Source organism: Procambarus clarkii, chromosome 65 (genome assembly GCF_040958095.1).
Source record: "Procambarus clarkii isolate CNS0578487 chromosome 65, FALCON_Pclarkii_2.0, whole genome shotgun sequence".
Lineage (NCBI taxonomy): Eukaryota > Metazoa > Arthropoda > Malacostraca > Decapoda > Cambaridae > Procambarus > Procambarus clarkii.
Genome location: NC_091214.1, coordinates 11,461,372 through 11,482,956, shown reverse-complemented (window position 1 = coordinate 11,482,956; position 21,585 = coordinate 11,461,372). Strand labels below are relative to the sequence as shown.

General features: G+C 52.0%; 1 long non-coding RNA gene across 3 annotated transcripts in view; it reads right to left on the bottom strand.

The window, feature by feature from the left end:
• Positions 1-16,589: 16,589 nt before the first annotated feature.
• LOC138354928 (uncharacterized) overlaps positions 16,590-21,585 on the bottom strand; it is a 244,819-nt gene continuing 239,823 nt past the window's right edge. For all 3 annotated transcript variants that reach the window (XR_011223718.1, XR_011223719.1, XR_011223717.1), the window contains one exon: positions 16,590-16,896. This is a non-coding gene — a long non-coding RNA (uncharacterized lncRNA). The remainder of the gene's footprint in view (positions 16,897-21,585) is intronic.

Below are 21,585 nucleotides of genomic sequence, written 5' to 3'. Positions count from 1 at the left end.
GGTAGTGGAGGGTGGCAGTAGTGGAGGGTGGCGGTATTGGAGGGTGGCGGTAGTGGAGTGTGGCGGTACTGGAGTGTGGCAGTAGTGGAGGGTGGCGGTAGTGGAGTGTGGCAGTATTAGATGATGGCAGTAGTGGAGGGTGGCAGTAGTGGAGGGTGGCGATAGTGGAGGGTGGCGGTAGTGGAAGATGGCAGTAGTAGAGGGTGGCGATAGTGGAGGGTGGCGATAGTGAAGGGTGGCGGTAGTGGAGGGTGGCGGTAGTGGAGGGTGGCGATAGTGGAGGGTGGCGATAGTGGAGGGTGGCAGTAGTGGAGGGTGGCCGTAGTGGAGGGTGGCAGTAGTGGAGGGTGGCGGTGATGGAGGGTGGCAGTAGTGGGGGGGTTGAAGTAGTGAAGGGTGGCAGTAGTGGAGGGTGGCGATAGTGGAGGGTGGCAGTAGTGGAGGGTGGCAGTAGTGGAGGGTGGCAGTAGTGGAGGGTGGCAGAAGTAGAAAGTGGTGGTAGTTGAGGGTGGTGGTAGGGAAGGGTGGTGGAAGTGGGGGGGTGGCAGTAGTGGTGGGTGGCAATAGTGGAGGGTGGCAGTAGTGCAGGGTGGCAGTAGTGGAGGGTGGAGGTAGTGGAGGGTGGCAGTAGTGGAGGGTGGTAGTAGTGGAGTGTGGTGGTAGTGGAGTGTGGTGGCAGTGGAGTGTGGTGGTAGTGAAGTGTGGTGGCAGTGGAGTGTGGTGGCAGTGGAGTGTGGTGGCAGTGGAGTGTGGTGGTAGTGGAGGATGGTGGTAGTGGAGGGTAGCAATAGTGCAGGGTGGCAGTAGTGGAGGGTGGCAGTAGTGGAGGGTGGCGTTAGTGGAGGGTGGCAGTAGTGGAGGGTGGCAGTAGTGGAGGGTGGCAGTAGTGGAGGGTGGCATTAGTGGAGGGTGGCGTTAGTGGAGGGTGGCAGTAGTGCAGGATGGCCGTAGTTGAGGGTAGTGGTCGTGGAGGGTGGCGTTAGTGGAGGGTGGCAGTAGTGGAGGGTGGCAGTAGTGGAGGGTGGCGGTAGTGGAGGGTGGCAGAAGTAGAAAGTGGCGGTAGTTGAGGGTGGTGATAGCGGAGGATGGTGGCGGTAGTGGAGGGTGGTGGTAGTAGTGGAGGGTGGCAGTAGTGCAGGGTGGCAGTAGTGGAGGGTTCTGTTAGTGGAGGATGGCAGTAATGGAGGGTGGCAGTAGCAGAGAATTGCAGAAATGGAGGGTATTGGTATTGGAGGGTGGTGGTATTGGAGGGTGCTGGTAGTGGAGGGTGCTGGTAGTGGAGGGTGCTGGTAGTGGAGGGTGGTGGTAGTGGAGGGTTGTGGAGGATGTTGGTAGTGGGGGGTGGCGATATTGGGGGGGGTGGCTGTAATGGGTGGGGGGTTGAGATAGTGAAGGGTGGCAATAGTCGATGGTAGTAGTAGTAGAGGGTGGCATTAGTATAGTTTGTCAGTAGTGGAGGGTGGCAGTAGTGGATGGTGGTAGTAGTGGAGGGGTGGCAGTAGTGGATGGTGGTAGTAGTGGAGGGGTGGCAGTAGTGGATGGTAGTCGAAGTGGAGGGTGGAGGTATTGGAGGGTGGTAATAGTGGAGGGTGGCAGTAGTGGAGGGTAGCAATAGTGCAGGGTGGCAGTAGTAAAGGGTGGCAGTAGTGGAGGGTGGCTGTAGTAGAGGGTGGAGGTAGTGGAGGGTAGTGGTTGTGGAGGGAGGCAGTAGTGGAGGGTGGCAGTATTGCAGGTTGGCCGTAGTGGAGGGTAGTGGTAGTGGAGGGTGGCAGTAGTGGAGGGTGGTGGTAGTAGTGGAGGGTGGCAGTAGTGGAGGGTGGCAGTAGTAGAGAATTGCAGTAATGGAGGGTATTGGTATTCGAGGGTGGCAGTAGTGGAGGGTGGCAGTAGTGGAGGGTGGTGGTATTGGAGGGTGGCACTAGTGGAGGGTGGTGGTAGTGGAGGGTGGTGGTATTGGAGGGTGGTGGTAGTGGAGGGTGGTGGTTGTGGAGGATGGTGGTAGTGGAGGATGGCGATAGTGGGGGGTGGCTGTAGTGGGTGGGGGGTTGAGATAGTGAAGGGTGGCGATAGTGGAGGGTGGCAATAGTGGATGGTAGTAGTAATGGAGGGTGGCAGTAGTTGAGGGTGGCAGTAGTTGAGGGTGGCAGTAGTTGAGGGTGGCAGTAGTGGAGGGTGGTAGTAGTGGAGGGTGGCTGTAGTGGAGGGTGGCAGTAGTGGAGGGTGGCTGTAGTGGAGGGTGGTGGTAGTGGAGGGTGCCAGCATTGGAGAGTTGCAGTAGTGGATGGTAGTCGAAGTGGAGGGTGGCAGTAGTGGAGGGTGGCAGTAGTGGAGGGTGACAGTAGTGGAGGGTGGCTGTAGTGGAGGGTGGCGGTAGTGGAGGGTGGCAGTAGTGGAGGGTGGCGGTATTGGAGGGTGGCAGTAGTAGAGGTTGGAGGTAGTGGAGGGTAGTGGTTGTGGAGGGAGGCAGTAGTGGAGGGTGGTGGTATTGGAGGGTGACAGTAGTGGAGGGTGGCGGTAGTGGAGGGTGGCGGTAGTGCAGGGTGGCAGTAGTGGAGGTTAGTGGTAGTGGAGAGTGGCAGTAGTAAATGTGGCGGTAGTGGAGGGTGGTGGTAGGGGAGGATGGTGGCAGTGGAAGGTGGCAGTAGTGGAGAGTAGTGATAGTGGAGGGTGGCAGTTGTAGAAAGTGGCGGTAGTGGACGGTGGTGGTTGGAGAGGGTGGTGGATATGGAGGGTGGCGGTAGTGGAGGGTGGTGGAATTGGAGGATGGCGGTAGTGGAGGGTGGCAGTAGTGGAGGTTGGCTGGCAGTAGTGGATTGTGGCAGTAGTAGAGGTTAGTGGTAGTTGAGGATGGCAGTAGTAGAGGTTAGTGGTAGTGGAGGGTGGCAGTACTAGTATGTGGCAGTAGGGAAGGGTGGTGGCAGTGGAGAGTGATAGTAGTATAGTGTGTCAATAGTGGAGGGTGGCAGTAGTGGAGGGTGCTGTTATTGGAGGGTGGTGGTAGTGGAGGGTTGTGGAGGATGTTGGTAGTGGGGAGTGGCGATAGTGGGGGGGTGGCTGTAGTGGGTGGGGGGTTGAGATAGTGAAGGGTGGCAATAGTCGATGGTAGTAGTAGTAGAGGGTGGCATTAGTATAGTGTGTCAGTAGTGGAGGGTGGCAGTAGTGGATGGTGGTAGTAGTGGAGGGGTGGCAGTAGTGGATGGTAGTCGAAGTGGAGGGTGGAGGTATTGGAGGGTGGTAATAGTGGAGGGTGGCAGTAGTGGAGGGTAGCAATAGTGCAGGGTGGCAGTAGTAAAGGGTGGCAGTAGTGGAGGGTGGCTGTAGTAGAGGGTGGAGGTAGTGGAGGGTAGTGGTTGTGGAGGGAGGCAGTAGTGGAGGGTGGCAGTATTGCAGGTTGGCCGTAGTGGAGGGTAGTGGTAGTGGAGGGTGGCAGTAGTGGAGGGTGGTGGTAGTAGTGGAGGGTGGCAGTAGTGGAGGGTGGCAGTAGTAGAGAATTGCAGTAATGGAGGGTATTGGTATTCGAGGGTGGCAGTAGTGGAGGGTGGCAGTAGTGGAGGGTGGTGGTATTGGAGGGTGGTGGTAGTGGAGGGTGGTGGTTGTGGAGGATGGTGGTAGTGGCGGGTGGCGATAGTGGGGGGTGGCTGTAGTGGGTGGGGGGTTGAGATAGTGAAGGGTGGCGATAGTGGAGGGTGGCAATAGTGGATGTTAGTAGTAGTGGAGGGTGGCAGTAGTTGAGGGTGGCAGTAGTTGAGGGTGGCAGTAGTTGAGGGTGGCAGTAGTGGAGGGTGGTAGTAGTGGAGGGTGGCTGTAGTGGAGGGTGGCAGTAGTGGAGGGTGGCTGTAGTGGAGGGTGGTGGTAGTGGAGGGTGCCAGCATTGGAGAGTTGCAGTAGTGGATGGTAGTCGAAGTGGAGGGTGGCAGTAGTGGAGGGTGGCAGTAGTGGAGGGTGGCTGTAGTGGAGGGTGGCGGTAGTGGAGGGTGGCAGTAGTGGAGGGTGGCGGTATTGGAGGGTGGCAGTAGTAGAGGTTGGAGGTAGTGGAGGGTAGTGGTTGTGGAGGGAGGCAGTAGTGGAGGGTGGTGGTATTGGAGGGTGACAGTAGTGGAGGGTGGCGGTAGTGGAGGGTGGCGGTAGTGGAGAGTGGCAGTAGTAAATGTGGCGGTAGTGGAGGGTGGTGGTAGGGGAGGATGGTGGCAGTGGAAGGTGGCAGTAGTGGAGAGTAGTGATAGTGGAGGGTGGCAGTAGTAGAAAGTGGCGGTAGTGGACGGTGGTGGTTGGAGAGGGTGGTGGATATGGAGGGTGGCGGTAGTGGAGGGTGGTGGAATTGGAGGATGGCGGTAGTGGAGGGTGGCAGTAGTGGAGGTTGGCTAGCAGTAGTGGATTGTGGCAGTAGTAGAGGTTAGTGGTAGTTGAGGATGGCAGTAGTAGAGGTTAGTGGTAGTGGAGGGTGGCAGTACTAGTATGTGGCAGTAGGGAAGGGTGGTGGCAGTGGAGAGTGATAGTAGTATAGTGTGTCAATAGTGGAGGGTGGCAGTAGTGGAGGGTGCTGTTAGTGGAGGGTGTCAGTAGTGGAAAGTGGCAGTAGTGGAGGGTAGTGGTTGTGGAGGGTGGCAGAAGTAGAAAGTGGCGGTAGTGGAGGGTGGTGGTAGAGGATGGTGGTGGCAGTGGAGGGTGGCGGTAGTGGAGGGTAGCAGTAGTGGAGGGTGGCGGTAGTGCAGGGTGGCGGTATTGGAGGATGGCGGTAGCGGAGGGTGGCGGTAGTGGAGGGTGGTGGTAGTGGAGGGTGGCGGTAGTGGAGGGTGCAGTAGTAGAGGGTGGCAGTAGTAGAGGGTGGCAGTAGTGGAGGGTGGCGGTAGTGGAGAGTGGCGGTAGTGAATGGTGGTAGTAGTGGAGGGTAGTGGTAGTGGAGGGTGTTAGTAGTGGAGGGTGGCAGTAGTGGAGGGTGGCAGTAGTGGAAGGTAGTGGTAGTGGAGGGTGGCAGATGTGGAGGGTGTTAGTAAAGGAGGGTAGTGGTAGTGGAGGGTGGCAGTGGAGGGTGGAGGTATTGGAGAGCGTCAGTAGTAGAGGGTGGCAGTAGTGGAGGGTGTTGGTAGTGGAGGGTAGCAGTAGTGGAGGGTGGCAGTAGTAGAAAGTGGCGGTAGTGGAGGGTAGCAGTAGTGGAGGGTGGCAGATGTGGAGGGTGTTAGTAGTGGAGGGTAGTGGTAGTGGAGGGTAGTGGTAGTGGAGGGTGGAGGTATTGGAGAGCGTCAGTAGTAGAGGGTGGCAGTAGTGGAGGGTGGTGGCAGTGGAGGGTAGCAGTAGTGGATGGTGGTAGTAGTAGAAAGTGGCGGTAGTGGAGGGTGGTGGTAGGGGATGGTGGTGGCAGTGGAGGAAGTAGTAGAGGGTGGCAGTAATGGAGGGTGGTAGTGGTAGTGGAGGGTGGCAGTAGTGGAGAGTGGTGTCACGAGGATGGTGGCATTGGAGGGTGGAGGTAGTGGAGGGTGGCAGTAGTTCACGATGGCAGTAGTGGAGGGTAGTGGTAGTGGAAGGTGGCAGTAGTAGAGGGTGGCAGTAATGAAGTGTGGCGGTAGTGGAGGGTGGCGGAAGTGGAGATTGGCGGTAGTGAAGGGTGGCAGTGGTGGAGAGTGGTGGCAGGAGGGTGGTGGTAGTGATGGTAGAAAATGTGGAATGTGGCAGTATTGGAAAGTAGCAGTAGTGGAGGGTGGCACTAGTGGAGGGTAATGGCAGTAGAGGGTGGCAGTAGAGGAGGGTAGTAGTAGTGGAGGATGGAGGTAGTGGAGGGTGGCGGTAGTGGGAGGTTGCGATATTGGAGGGTGGCGATAGTAGAGGGTGGTAGTAGTAGAGGGTGGTAGTACTAGAAAGTGGTGGAAGTGGAAGGTGGGGGTAGTGGAGGGTGGCAGTAGTGGAGGGTGTCAGTAGTGGAGGGTGGCAGTAGTGGAGGGTAGCAGTAGTAGAAGGTGGCAGTAATGGAGGGTGTCAGTAGTGGAGGGTGGCGGTAGTGGAGGGTGGTGGTAGTGTAGGGTGGCAGTAGTGGAGGGTGGTGGTAGTGGAGGGTGGCAGTAATGGAGGGTGGTGGTAGTGGAGGGTGGTGGTATTGGAGGGTAGTGGTTGTGGAGGGAGGCAGTAGTGGAGGGTGGTGGTAGTGGAGGGTGGTGGTATTGGAGGGTGGCACTAGTGGAGGGTGGCACTAGTGGAGGATGGCAGTAGTGGAGGGTGGTGGTAGTGGAGGGTGGTGGTATTGGAGGGTGGCACTAGTGGAGGGTGGTGGTAGTGGAGGGTGGTGGTAGTAGAGGGTGGCAGTAATGGCAGGTGGCAGCAGTGGAGGGTAGTGGTAGTGCAGGATGGCCGTAGTGGAGGGTAGTGGTAGTGGAGGTTGGCAGTAGTGGAGGTTAGTTGTAGTGGAGAGTGGCAGTAGTAAATGTGGCGGTAGTGAAGGGTGGGGGTAGGGGAGGATGGTAGTAGTGGAGGGTGGTGGTAGTGGAGGGTGGTGGTAGTAGTGGAGGGTGGCAGTAGTAAATGTGGTGGTAGTGGAAGGTGGCGGTAGTGGAGGGTGGGGGTAGTGGAGGGTGGTGGTAGTGGAGGGTGGTGGTAGTAGTGGAGGGTGGCAGTAGTGCATGGTGGCAGTAGTGGAGGGTGGTGGTAGTTGAGGGTGGCAGCAGTGGAGGGTGGCAGTATTGCAGGGTGGCAGTAGTGGAGGGTTCTGGTAGTGGAGGATGGCAGTAGTGGAGGGTGGCAGTAGTAGAGAATTCCAGTAATGGAGGGTAGTGGTATTGGAGTGTGGTGGTATTGGAGGGTGGTGGTAGTGGAGGGTGGTGGTAGTGGAGGGTGGTGGTAGTGGAGGGTGGCACTAGTGGAGGGTGGTGGTAGTGGAGGGTGGTGGTAGTGGAGGGTGGTGGTAGTGGAGGGTGGCAATAGTGGATGGTAGTAGTAGTGGAGGGTGGTGGTATTGGAGGGTGGTGGTATTGGAGGGTGGCAGTAGTGGAGGGTGGTGGTATTTGAAGGTGCCAGTAGTGGAGGGTGGCAGTAGTAGAGGATGGCAGTAACGGAGGGTAGTGGTATTGGAGTGTGGTGGTATTGGAGGGTGGTGGTAGTGGAGGGTGGTGGTAGTGGAGGGTGGTGGTAGTGGAGGGTTGCAGTATTGGAGGGGTGGCAGTAGTGGAGGTTGGAGGTAGTGGTGGGTGGCAGTAGTGTGGGTGGCAGTAGTGAAGGGTGGCAGTCATGGAGGGTGGCAGTAGTGGAGGGTGGCAGTAGTGGAGGGTGGCGGTAGTGGATGGTGGCAGTAGTATAGTGTGTCAATAGTGGAGGGTGGCGGTAGTGGAGGGTTGAGGTATTGGAAGGTGGCAGTAGTAGAGGGTGGTGGCAATTTATGGTGGAAGTAGTGGAGAGTGGCTGTAGTGGAGGGTGGCAGTAGTAGAGGGTGGTGGTAGTAGAGGGTGGTGGTAGTGGAGGGTGATGGTAGTGGAGGGTGGTGGTAGTAGTGGAGGGTTGCAATAGTGGAGGGTGGCAGTAGTGGAGGGTGGCAGTAATGGAGGGTGGTGGTAGTGGAGGGTGGCAGTAGTGGGGGGTTGGCAGTAGTGAAGAGTGGCAGTAGTGAAGGGTCGCAGTAGTGGAGGGTGGCAGTAGTGGAGGGTGGCAGTAGTGGAGGGTGGTGGTAGTGGAGGGTGGCAGTAGTGGAGGGTGTCAGTAGTGGAAAGTGGCAGTAGCGGAGGGTAGTGGTTGTGGAGGGTAGCAGTAGTAGAAAGTGGCGGTAGTGGAGGGTGGTGGTAGAGGATAGTGGTGGCAGTGGAGGGTGGCAAATGTGGAGGGTAGCAGTAGTGGAGGGTGGCGGTAGTGGAGGGTGGCGGTAGTGGAGGGTGGTGGTAGTGGAGGGTGGCGGTAGTGGAGGGTGGTGGTAGTGGAGGGGGGCAGTAGTGGAGGGTAGTGGTAGTGGAGGGTGGCATTAGTGGACGTTAGTGGTAGTGGAGAGTGGCAGTAGTAAATGTGGCGGTAGTGGAGGGTGGTGGTAGGGGAGGATGGTGTCAGTGGAAGGTGGCAGTAGTGGAGGGTGGCAGTAGTGAAGGGTGGCAGTAGTGGAGAGTGGCAGTAGTGGAGGGTGGCAGTAGTGGAGGGTGTTAGTAGTGGAGGGTGGCAGTAGTGGAGGGTGGCAGTAGTGGAGGGTGTTAGTAGTGGAGGGTGGCAGTAGTGGAGGGTGGCAGTAGTAGAGAATTCCAGTAATGGAGGGTAGTGGTATTGGAGTGTGGTGGTATTGGAGGGTGGTGGTAGTGGAGGGTGGTGGTAGTGGAGGGTGGCAGTAGTGGAGGGTGGCAGTAGTGGAGGGTGGCGGTAGTGGAGGGTACCGGAAGTGGAGGGTGGCAGTAGTGGAGGGTGGCGGTAGTGGAGTGTGGAAGTAGTGGAGTGTGGCAGTAGTGGAGTGTGGCAGTAGTGGAGGGTGGCGGTAGTGGAGGGTGGCAGTAGTGGAGCTTGGCGGTGGTGGAGGGTGCCGTTAGTGGAGGGTGGCAGTAGTGGAGGGTGGATGTATTGGAGGGTGGATGTATTGGAGGGTGGCGGTAGTGGAGGGTGGCGGTAGTGGAGGGTGGCGGTAGTGGGGTGTGGCAGTAGTGGAGGGTGGCGGTAGTGGAGGGTGGCAGTAGTGGAGGGTGGCAGTAGTGGAGGGTGCCGATAGTGGAGGGTGGTAGTAGTGGAAGGTGGTGGCAGTATTGGAGGGTGGCAGTAGTGGAGGGTGGCGGTAGTGGAGTGTGGCAGTAGTGGAGGGTGGCGGTAGTGGAGGGTGGCAGTAGTGGAGGGTGGCAGTAGTGGAGGGTGGCGGTAGTGGAGGGTGGCGGTAGTGGAGGGTGGCGGTAGTGGAGGGTGGCGGTAGTGGAGTGTGGCGGTACTGGAGTGTGGCAGTAGTGGAGGGTGGCGGTAGTGGAGTGTGGCAGTAGAAGATGATGGCAGTAGTGGAGGGTGGCGGTAGTGGAGGGTGGCGATAGTGGAGGGTGGCGGTAGTGGAAGGTGGCAGTAGTGGAGGGTGGCGATAGTGGAGGGTGGCGATAGTGGAGGGTGGCGGTAGTGGAGGGTGGCGGTAGTGTAGTGGGGCGATAGTGGAGGGTGGCGATAGTGGAGGGTGGCGGTAGTGGAGGGTGGCGGTAGTGGAGGGTGGCAGTAGTGGAGGGTGGCGGTGATGGAGGGTGGCAGTAGTGGAGGGGTTGAAGTAATGAAGGGTGGCAGTAGTGGAGGGTGGCGATAGTGGAGGGTGGCGGTAGTGGAGGGTGGCGGTAGTGGAGGGTGGCAGTAGTGGAGGGTGGCAGAAGTAGAAAGTGGTGGTAGTTGAGGGTGGTGGTAGGGAAGGGTGGTGGTAGGGAAGGGTGGTGGAAGTGGGGGGGGTGGCAGTAGTGGTGGGTGGCAATAGTGGAGGGTGGCAGTAGTGCAGGGTGGCAGTAGTGGAGGGTGGCAGTAGTGGAGGGTGGTAGTAGTGGAGGGTGGTGGTAGTGGAGTGTGGTGGCAGTGGAGTGTGGTGGTAGTGGAGTGTGGTGGCAGTGGAGTGTGGTGGCAGTGGAGTGTGGTGGCAGTGGAGTGTGGTGGTAGTGGAGGGTAGCAATAGTGCAGGGTGGCAGTAGTGGAGGGTGGCAGTAGTGGAGGGTGGCGTTAGTGGAGGGTGGCAGTAGTGGAGGGTGGCAGTAGTGGAGGGTGGCAGTAGTGGAGGGTGGCAGTAGTGGAGGGTGGCATTAGTGGAGGGTGGCGTTAGTGGAGGGTGGCAGTAGTGCAGGATGGCCATAGTTGAGGGTAGTGGTCGTGGAGGGTGGCGTTAGTGGAGGGTGGCAGTAGTGGAGGGTGGCAGTAGTGGAGGGTGGCAGTAGTGGAGGGTGGCGGTAGTGGAGGGTGGCAGAAGTAGAAAGTGGCGGTAGTTGAGGGTGGTGATAGGGGAGGATGGTGGCGGTAGTGGAGGGTGGTGGTAGTAGTGGAGGGTGGCAGTAGTGCAGGGTGGCAGTAGTGGAGGGTTCTGTTAGTGGAGGATGGCAGAAATGGAGGGTGGCAGTAGTAGAGAATTGCAGAAATGGAGGGTATTGGTATTGGAGGGTGGTGGTATTGGAGGGTGGTGGTAGTGGAGGGTGCTGGTAGTGGAGGGTGGTGGTAGTGGAGGGTTGTGGAGGATGTTGGTAGTGGGGGGTTGCGATAGTGGGAGGGTGGCTGTAGTGGGTGGGGGGTTGAGATAGTGAAGGGTGGCAATAGTCGATGGTAGTAGTAGTAGAGGGTGGCATTAGTATAGTGTGTCAGTAGTGGAGGGTGGCAGTAGTGGATGGTGGTAGTAGTGGAGGGGTGGCAGTAGTGGATGGTAGTCGAAGTGGAGGGTGGAGGTATTGGAGGGTAGTAATAGTGGAGGGTGGCAGTAGTGGAGGGTAGCAATAGTGCAGGGTGGCAGTAGTAAAGGGTGGCTGTAGTGGAGGGTGGCTGTAGTAGAGGGTGGAGGTAGTGGAGGGTAGTGGTTGTGGAGGGAGGCAGTAGTGGAGGGTGGCAGAATTGCAGGTTGGCCGTAGTGGAGGGTGGTGGTAGTGGAGGGTTGCAGTATTGGAGGGGTGGCAGTAGTGGAGGTTGGAGGTAGTGGAGGGTGGCAGTAGTGTGGGTGACGGTAGTGGATGGTGGCAGTAGTATAGTGTGTCAATAGTGGAGGGTGGCGGTAGTGGAGGGTTGAGGTATTGGAAGGTGGCAGTAGTAGAGGGTGGTGGCAATTTATGGTGGAAGTAGTGGAGAGTGGCTGTAGTGGAGGGTGGCAGTAGTAGAGGGTGGTGGTAGTAGAGGGTGGTGGTAGTGGAGGGTGATGGTAGTGGAGGGTGGTGGTAGTAGTGGAGGGTTGCAATAGTGGAGGGTGGCAGTAGTAGAGGGTGGCAGTAATGGAGGGTGGTGGTAGTGGAGGGTGGCAGTAGTGGGGGGTTGGCAGAAGTGAAGAGTGGCAGTAGTGAAGGGTCGCAGTAGTGGAGGGTGGCAGTAGTGGAGGGTGGCAGTAGTGGAGGGTGGTGGTAGTGGAGGGTGGCAGTAGTGGAGGGTGTCAGTAGTGGAAAGTGGCAGTAGCGGAGGGTAGTGGTTGTGGAGGGTGGCAGTAGTAGAAAGTGGCGGTAGTGGAGGGTGGTGGTAGAGGATAGTGGTGGCAGTGGAGGGTGGCAAATGTGGAGGGTAGCAGTAGTGGAGGGTGGCGGTAGTGGAGGGTGGCGGTAGTGGAGGGTGGTGGTAGTGGAGGGTGGCGGTAGTGGAGGGTGGTGGTAGTGGAGGGGGGCAGTAGTGGAGGGTAGTGGTAGTGGAGGGTGGCATTAGTGGACGTTAGTGGTAGTGGAGAGTGGCAGTAGTAAATGTGGCGGTAGTGGAGGGTGGTGGTAGGGGAGGATGGTGGCAGTGGAAGGTGGCAGTAGTGGAGGGTGGCAGTAGTGGAGGGTGGCAGTAGTGGAGGGTGTTAGTAGTGGAGGGTGGCAGTAGTGGAGGGTGGCAGTAGTGGAGGGTGTTAGTAGTGGAGGGTGGCAGTAGTGGAGGGTGGCAGTAGTAGAGAATTCCAGTAATGGAGGGTAGTGGTATTGGAGTGTGGTGGTATTGGAGGGTGGTGGTAGTGGAGGGTGGTGGTAGTGGAGGGTGGTGGTAGTGGAGGGTGGCACTAGTGGAGGGTGGTGGTAGTGGAGGGTGGTGGTAGTGGAGGGTGGTGGTAGTGGAGGGTGGCAATAGTGGATGGTAGTAGTAGTGGAGGGTGGTGGTATTGGAGGGTGGTGGTATTGGAGGGTGGCAGTAGTGGAGGGTGGCAGTAGTAGAGGATGGCAGTAACGGAGGGCAGTGGTATTGGAGTGTGGTGGTATTGGAGGGTGGTGGTAGTGGAGGGTGGTGGTAGTGGAGGGTGGTGGTAGTGGAGGGTTGCAGTATTGGAGGGGTGGCAGTAGTGGAGGTTGGAGGTAGTGGAGGGTGGCAGTAGTGTGGGTGGCAGTAGTGAAGGGTGGCAGTTATGGAGGGTGGCAGTTGTGGAGGGTGGCAGTAGTGGAGGGTGGCGGTAGTGGATGGTGGCAGTAGTATAGTGTGTCAATAGTGGAGGGTGGCGGTAGTGGAGGGTTGACGTATTGGAAGGTGGCAGTAGTAGAGGGTGGTGGCAATTTATGGTGGAAGTAGTGGAGAGTGGCTGTAGTGGAGGGTGGCAGTAGTAGAGGGTAGTGGTAGTAGAGGGTGGTGGTAGTGGAGGGTGATGGTAGTGGAGGGTGGTGGTAGTAGTGGAGGGTTGCAATAGTGGAGGGTGGCAGTAGTGGAGAATGGCAGTAATGGAGGGTGGTGGTAGTGGAGGGTGGCAGTAGTGGGGGGTTGGCAGTAGTGAAGAGTGGCAGTAGTGAAGGGTCGCAGTAGTGGAGGGTGGCAGTAGTGGAGGGTGGCAGTAGTGGAGGGTGGTGGTAGTGGAGGGTGGCAGTAGTGGAGGGTGTCAGTAGTGGAAAGTGGCAGTAGCGGAGGGTAGTGGTTGTGGAGGGTGGCAGTAGTAAAAAGTGGCGGTAGTGGAGGGTGGTGGTAGAGGATAGTGGTGGCAGTGGAGGGTGGCAAATGTGGAGGGTAGCAGTAGTGGAGGGTGGCGGTAGTGGAGGGTGGCGGTAGTGGAGGGTGGTGGTAGTGGAGGGTGGCGGTAGTGGATGGTGGCAGTAGTATAGTGTGTCAATAGTGGAGGGTGGCGGTAGTGGAGGGTTGACGTATTGGAAGGTGGCAGTAGTAGAGGGTGGTGGCAATTTATGGTGGAAGTAGTGGAGAGTGGCTGTAGTGGAGGGTGGCAGTAGTAGAGGGTAGTGGTAGTAGAGGGTGGTGGTAGTGGAGGGTGATGGTAGTGGAGGGTGGTGGTAGTAGTGGAGGGTTGCAATAGTGGAGGGTGGCAGTAGTGGAGAATGGCAGTAATGGAGGGTGGTGGTAGTGGAGGGTGGCAGTAGTGGGGGGTTGGCAGTAGTGAAGAGTGGCAGTAGTGAAGGGTCGCAGTAGTGGAGGGTGGCAGTAGTGGAGGGTGGCAGTAGTGGAGGGTGGTGGTAGTGGAGGGTGGCAGTAGTGGAGGGTGTCAGTAGTGGAAAGTGGCAGTAGCGGAGGGTAGTGGTTGTGGAGGGTGGCAGTAGTAAAAAGTGGCGGTAGTGGAGGGTGGTGGTAGAGGATAGTGGTGGCAGTGGAGGGTGGCAAATGTGAAGGGTAGCAGTAGTGGAGGGTGGCGGTAGTGGAGGGTGGCGGTAGTGGAGGGTGGTGGTAGTGGAGGGTGGCGGTAGTGGAGGGTGGTGGTAGTGGAGGGGGGCAGTAGTAAATGTGGCGGTAGTGGAGGGTGGTGGTAGGGGAGGATGGTGGCAGTGGAAGGTGGCAGTAGTGGAGGGTGGCAGTAGTGGAGGGTGGCAGTAGTGGAGGGTGTTAGTAGTGGAGGGTGGCAGTAGTGGAGGGTGGCAGTAGTGGAGGGTGTTAGTAGTGGAGGGTGGCAGTAGTGGAGGGTGGCAGTAGTGGAGGGTGTTAGTAGTGGAGGGTAGTGGTTGTGGAGGGTGGCAGTAGTAGAAAGTGGCAGCAGTGGAGGGTAGTAGTAGTGGAGGGTGGCAGTAGTAGATAGTAAAGGTTAGTGGAGGGTGGTGGTAGGGGAGGGTGGTGGCAGTGGAGGGTGGCGGTAGTGGAGGGTAGCAGTAGTGGATGGTGGTAGTAGTGGAGTGTGGCAGTAGTGGAGGGTGGTGACAGTGGAGGGTGGAAGTAGTGGGGGGTGGCGTTTGTGCAGGGTGGCAGCAGTGGAGGGTGGCAGAAGTGGAGGGTGGTGGTAGTAGAGGGTGGCAGTAGTGGAGGGTGGTGGCAAGAGGGTGGTGGTAGTAGAGGGTGGTGGTAGTAGAGGGTGGCAGTAGTGGAGGTTAGCAGCAGTGCAGGGTGTCAGTAGTGGAGGGTGGCAGAAGTGGAGGGTAGTGGTAGTGGAGGGTGGCGGAAGTGGAGGGTGGCAGTAGTGGAGGGTGGCAGTAGTGGAGAGTGGCAGTAGTGAAGAGTGGCAGAAGTGGAGGATGGCTGAAGTGGAGGGTAGTGGTAGTGGAGGGTGGCAGTACTAGAAAGTGGTGGTAGTGGAGGATCGTGGTAGGGGAGGGTGGTGGAAGTGGAAGGTGGCGGTAGTGGAGGGTGGCGGTAGTGGAGGGTGACGGTAGTGGAGGGTGGCAGTCATGGAGGTTGGCAGTAATGGAGGGTGGGTGTAGTGGTGGGTTGCAGTAGCAGAGGGTGGCGGTAATGATGGGTGGCAATAGTGGAGAGTGGTGATAGGAGGGTGGTGGTAGTGGAGGGTAGTGGTAGTAGAGGGTGGCAGTAGTGGAGGGTGCTGGTAGTGGAGAGTGGCAGTAGTGGAGGGTGGCAGTAGTGGAGGGTGGCAGTAGTGGAGGGTGTCAATAGTGGAGGGTGGCAGCAGTGCAGGGTGTCGGTAGTGGAGGGTGGAAGAAGTGGAGGGTGGTGGTAGGGGAGGGTTGCAGTAGTGGAGAGTGGCAGTAGGATAGTGTGTCAGTAGTAGAGGGTAGCAGTAGTAGATGATGGTGGTAGTGGAGGGTGGAAGTAGTGGAGGGTGGCAGTAGTGAAGAGTGGCAGAAGTAGAGGGTGGCAGTAGTGGAGGGTGGCAGTAGGATAGTGTGTCAGTAGTGGAGGGTGGCAGTAGTGGAGGGTAGTAGTAGTGGATGATGGTGGTAGTGGAGGGTGGAAGTAGTGGAGGGTGGCGATAGTGAAGAGTGGCAGAAGTAGAGGGTGGCAGTAGTGGAGGGTGGCAGTAGTGTAGGGTGGCAGTAGTGAAGAGTGGCAGAAGTAGAGGGTGGCAGAAGAGCAGGGTGGCAGTAGTAGAGGGTGGCGGTAGTGGAGGGTGGCAATAGTTGAGGGTGGCGGTAGTGGAGAGTGGCAGTAGTGGAGAGTGGTAGCAAGATGGTGGTGGTAGTGGTGGGTGGCAATAGTGGAGGGTGGCAGCAGTGGAGGGTGGCAGTAGTAGAGGGTGGCAGTAGTAGAAAGAGGCAGTAGTGGAGGGTGGTGGTAGGGGAGGGTGGTGGCAGTGGAGGGTGGCAAAAGTCTAGGGTAGCAGTAGTGGAGGGTGGCGGTCATGGAGGGTGGCAATAGCGGAGGGTGGCAGTAGTAGAGGGTGGCAGTAATGGAGGGTGGCAGTAGCGGAGGGTGGCAGTAATGTAGGGTGGCGGTAATGAAGGGTGGCAATAGTGGAGAGCAGTGGCAGGAGGGTGGCAGTAGTGGAGAGTGGCAGGAGTGGAGGGTGGTACTAGTGGAGGGTAGTGGTAGTAGAGGGTGGCAGTAGTGAAGGGTAGTAGTAGTTTAGGGTGGCAGTAGTGGAGGGTGGCAGTAGTTGAGGGTGGTGGTAGTAGAGTGTTGCAGTAGTGGATGGTGGTGGTAGTGGAGCAACGTGTCCTCTTAAAAAGAACGTCAACATTTGCCGTTTGACTCTACGGCTGTTTTTGGACGTTATTTTGTGTAAAACTACGTCTATTATCGCTTCCATGGACTATCTCTTGTTATAGAATAATAAGAGTGTGGTATTTCATTTTATAACTCACTGACTATGCTCTGATATTTGTTTTTCTAGTAAAAATATATATATTTTTGCCTTAATTAGGCTATAATCCAGAAAATTCCAGCCTATCGATCTTTATATTTAGGAAAACATCTAATAAATTTGGAAACGAATTTTTCGTTCGCCGACAGTTGCCTGTTACTATTTAACCCTCTGTGCTTTAATGTCGCTGGTCATTGTGACTTTCCCAGGATTTATATAGGTTTTGTAGTAGCATTTAGTCAGACTCCAGTAATTTAACTAATGGGAAACCTCTATAGTCGTCGTAAATTAATAATAATCATTTATCAAATAATAAATTAGCAAACATATACAACTTTTTATGTTACAACTTTTCGGGTAGGCCGTTCTGTTTGTTTACAACCCCAGTGGTTCAAAATACAAAATACTTTTAATATATAAGTGACTAAGTATGCTCTAGTATATGATCCTCAATGAAAATTATCGTTTTTTTTGCTAATTTGTCCATAATGAATAAGATTCCTTACTATTGATCTTTATATTAAGAAAAACATCTAAACAAATTGGTATTGTGTTTTCGTTCAGATAAAGTTTCCAGGTACTATTTCTTAGTTATCAATTAACCCTTAAAGTGCACATCACGTCATATGACGTGTTGGACGTTGTTCCAGTCAACTGCGCATCACGTCATATGATGTGTTGGAGTACTACGCAAGATTTAAACGGCCCGCGGATACACAGGGTTCACCACACCTTCATCAGGGCTCTTGTAAACAGACACCATTTTTTTAAAAAGTCGTGGGCCAAACTCCTGGGTGTTATTGACCTCAGTATTGAGTGAGCAACCAAGCCTGACGCACGCAGCATGAGCTAACAGCACTGCTGTTCAGCTTGTGACCACAGCATCGCCTAAAAATGCCAAAATATACTTGTTCATGCTATTATGTAGCGATGATATTATTACAGAAAACCCCTGACTGTGATAAAACTGACCAGGGTTCTGATAATAGCAGGATTGTGGTGATATTTAACAGTAGCGGTTACAAGACGTACATTAGTTATTGAAATGATACTTAAAATGTTAAGGATCTCTTGTGAAACACATGTGCAATAATAAAGTTTTTTATTATGTAAAATAAATAAAAAAGGCCCAAGAGCCATGAAGTCACAAAAATGCAAGGCTGGCAGAAGCTGGCGTACATAGGAAAGACGAAGATTCTTCATATTTGAAGACTCTGCTTCTCCAAGACGGCAGTCACACCCTGCTTGCCCTGGACAATCACCATATGGAGGAGTGTGTTTACTGTGAAGGGAAAGTCCACAAATGCAATGCCAGCACGAGTCAGTCTTGAAGGGTAAACGGTGATGGCACCCTCCCAGTAACACAAAAGCCGAGCAAGCCCAGTGAGGAAGACCTGTTGATGGGAAAGGAAAATTTTTAGTTATACACTTTTATTTTATAAGATTCCAAAATATTACATTGATATAAATTTGTGAGAGTATTATGAGCATTTTGAGTCATCTTGAGTCCTCTCCTCACTAAGCAACTAACTGCCAAAAGATTAAACAACCCCTGGCCCACAAGTTGCATACTGTACATGAAACAATTAACAAGACGAATATGAAAAAAATAAAAATAGAATTTGCCTAGTTACAAAACAAGAAGTTAAGAGATACTCTTCAATGATTACCAATATAATACAAAGAGCCAAAGCTTCCTTTTATGAGAATGGATTTAAAGAAGCAAAAGGAAATATGAACATTACATGGAAAGCCGTCTCTAACATCCTAGGGTCTAAACAACAATCACTTACCAAGCAGATAAAACTCTCCAAAGATAGTTACACACTTGCAACAGACTTATATATTGCAAATGAGTTCAATAGCTTCTTTTCATGAATTTGTACAAACCTTGGCAGAAAAATTCCAAAGACCCAGACACATGTTACTACATATCTAACAGGCAGCTAACACTCTACTCCTTTTACCAATCAGCCTGACAGACATTATATCCATAATTCAATTACTTAAAATCAAAGCTTGGAACATTAATGAAATAATGTCTATGATATATAAGAGTGCTTCCCTGCTCTTGCAACACCCATTCCTCTGCTATTCAACAAATCTCTAGTGTTCTACTTTTCCTGATATCCTTAAAAAAATAACAGTGGTGCCATTTCATAAAGGAGGCAAGACAACTGGCAAACAATTACAGACCAATACCTATACTTCAAATCTACCTATACTTTCAAAAAAAAGTTTTTTTTAATAAACAGCTCTATTCCTACTTTGTGAAACTCAATATACTAAGTCCCTGCCAGTTTGGCTTCTGTTTCCAAATGAGTATCAATGATGCCATTATTAGTTTGCTTGATATAATCTACACTGCCCTTGACAAATATGAGTTCTCAATTGGCCTATTCATTGACTTGAGGAAAGCCTTCGATACTATAAACCATAACTACCTCTTTAAGGGGCCCAGTGCTTGGGCACCAAAACTTCATCATACACACTCAATTTTTTGTGTGCATAATCCTCATGGCAAATGCTCCAACTTTTCCTTTTAAATCAACATCACAACATGAACGGAAAAAAGTTACAAAAAAATAAAAATTCAAATTGCTCTAAATATTTTATGTCACCAATTGTTATTTTATTCATTATGGTCTCAGAATGGCATATAACTTTCAATTGCCAGTGAGAAAAATATTGTTCAAGAGTATAGTTTTCTGTAAAATATTTTTTGAATGGGGGGCCATCCAAATATGTGCCAAATTTATATGCAAAATATTTATAACTCCAAACGTTATGGCTTTATGACAAATCGATTCATTAGGAACCTTAGCACTAAGAACTTTGCACATATGTAAAAATGGTGAGAATCGGTCAGAAAATGAATTTTTTATTACATCTCAAAAGAAGAAAATGTTTTTCACAGAGAAAAATCCATCTAAAGTTCGCTTAGTGCCGGATATGTATTCTCCAAGATGTAGAAGTCACAACAAAATCCACATAGAAACAAAGGAGAGAAAAAAAGTAAAGTGGTTGTCTTCTTTTTGTATAGACATAATAAATATTGCCATTTGGCTATGTATTTATATGATATATAATAGAATACAGCATAAAACAAAATAAGAGGGGTGGTAGAAGAAAAGATTAGTGTTCAGTGAGAATCCACAAGGTGTTTGTTCTCTGAATACTCTTTATTTTCTTCAAGGCTGTGGGTCCCTACAATTGCACCAGAGGTGGTATACTCCCCTATTATTATTTAAACAGGTGAGTACACACACGGTGTCAGCAAACTTAGCCTCCAAACACACACACACATGGTATCAGCAAGCTTAGCTTCCAAACACACACACACACACATGGTATCAGCAAGCTTAGCCTCCAAACACACACACACACACATGGTATCAGCAAGCTTAGCCTCCAAATACACACATGATATCAGCAAGCTTAGCCTCTAAACACACACACACACACACACAAATGGTATCAGCAAGCTTAGCCTCCAAACACACACACACACGCATGGTATCAGCAAGCTTAGCCTCTAAACACACACACACATGGTATCAGCAAGCTTAGCCTCCAAACACACACACACAGAAAATGGGGACATTGAAACAGTTGATAAACTGAATTTCAAGAGAGAGAGGTCACTATGGGGAACTTCAAATTTTTTTTAATAAGTAATTAGGCAGACTTGTTGCTAGACAGGGAATTAAATTAAATGTATGCCAAATTTTGCAAAATATAAAATGAAGTCACACAAATATTCATACCAAAACAGAGATGTAGGGCCAGAAAACAGGATTGGTTCAACAGAAATTGAGAGAGGGCCACAGACCAAAAGACACAAAAATGGAATCAAAGACATTGAAAAACTACAAGCAGATGTCAACAAAGTTTTCGATTGGGCAGCAGAAAATAACATGATGTTTAACAGTGATAAATTTCAGATACTCAGGTACGGCAAAATTGAGGATCTGAAACATAATACCGGGTATAAAACACAATCGAATCTTCCCATAGTAGAAAAACAGCATGTCAAGGATTTGGGAATAATGATATCCGACGATCTAACGTTTAGGGAGCATAACCAAGCAAATATTGCGTCAGCCAGAAAAATGATCAGATGAATTATGAGAACTTTCAAATCCAGGGATCCCATCACAATGGTTGTACTCTTCAAGTCACTTATGTTGTCCCGTCTCGAGTACTGCTCAGTATTCACTTCCCCCTTCAGAGCAGGAGAGATTGCTGAAATAGAGGGAATACAGAGAACATATACGGCATTCATAGACGAGATAAAACACCTAAATTATTGGGATCATCTCAAAGCTCTCCAAATGTACTCTCTAGAAAGGAGACGAGAGAGATACCAAATAATATACACATGGAAGATACTGGAGGGCCAGGTCCCAAATCTACACAGTAAAATAACAACGTACTGAGTGAACGATATGGAAAAAAATGCAAGATTGAACCAGTGAAGAGCAGAGGTGCCATAGGTACAATCAGAGAGCACTGTATAAACATCAGAGGTCCGCGGTTGTTCAACGTCCTCCCAGCGACTATAAGAAATATTGCCGGAACAACTGTGGACATCTTCAAGAGAAAACTGGACTGTTTTCTAAGAGAAGTTCCGGATCAGCCGGGCTGTGGTGGGTATGTGGCCCTGCGGGCTGCTCCAAGCAACAGCCTGGTGGACCAAACTCTCACAAGTCGAGCTTGGCCTCGGGCCGGGCTTGGGGAGTAGAAGAGCAGAAACCCATCAAGCAGGTATCAATATAGGAAGAAGCCTAACCCCCTAACATACCAGCGATACAAAGATGCGAGAAACAACTATACAGCAGTAAGGCAGAAAGAAATTTTTAAAAAGGGATAATGGATAACAGGATAGTAAATATGGATAGTAAAACAGAACTGGGCCTATTCTATAAATTAATAAACAACAAATTGCAAGTAAAGGATAATATCCAGAGGTTGAAAATAGGAAACAGATTCACAGAAAATGATAATGAAATGTGTGAAACATTAAACGAAAAGTTCCAAAGTGTGTTTATACAAAATGAAATCTTCAGAGAACCAGACACAATAAGAATTTCAGAGAACATCATAGAGCGTATAGAGGTGTCTAGAGATGAAGTGGAAAATATGCTAAAGGAGCTAAGTAAGAACAAAGCAGTTGGTCCAGATGGAGTTTCACCATGGGCTCTGAGAGAATGTGCATCTGAGCTCAGCCTTCCACTTCACCTGATCTTTCAGGCATCCCTGTGTACAGGAGTCATAGCAAACATGTGGAAAAAGGCTAAAATAGTTCCAATCTACAAAAGTGGCAACAGGGAAGACCACCCCCCCCTCTCAATTATAGACCTGTATCATTGACAAGTATAACAGTGAAAAGATTTAAAAAAAAATAATAAAAACTAAATGGGTAGAACACCTGGAGAGAAATTATATAATATCACACAGATAGTATTGTTTTCGATCTGGAAGATCCTGTGTATCGAATTTACTCAGTTTCTATGATTGAGCCACATAGATTTTAAAGGAAAAAGGTAGTTGGGTTGACTGCATCTATCTAGACATAAAAAAGGCTTTCGACAGAGTTCCACGTAAGAGGTTGTCCTGGAAACTAGAAAATTTTGGAGGGGTGATAGGTAAGCTTCTAACATGGATGAAAAATTTTCTGACTGATAGAAAAACGAGGGCAGTAATCAGAGGCAATCGGACTGGAGAAGTGTCACAAGTGGAGTACCACAGTACATGCACCAGTAATGTTCATTGTCTACATAAATGATCTACCAGTTGGAATACAGAATTATATAAACATGTTTGCTGATAAAGCTAAGATAATGGGATGGATAAGAAATTCAGATGATTGTCATGCCCTTCAAGAAGACCTGGACAAAATAAGTATATGGAGCACCACTTGGCAAATGGAGTTTAATGTGAATAAATGCCATGTTATGGAATGTGGAATAGAACATAGATCCCACACAACCTATAAATTATGTGAGAAATCTTTATATAATTCTGATAAAGAAAGAGGCCTAGGGTTGATTCTAGATAGAAAACTATCACTTGAGGACCAC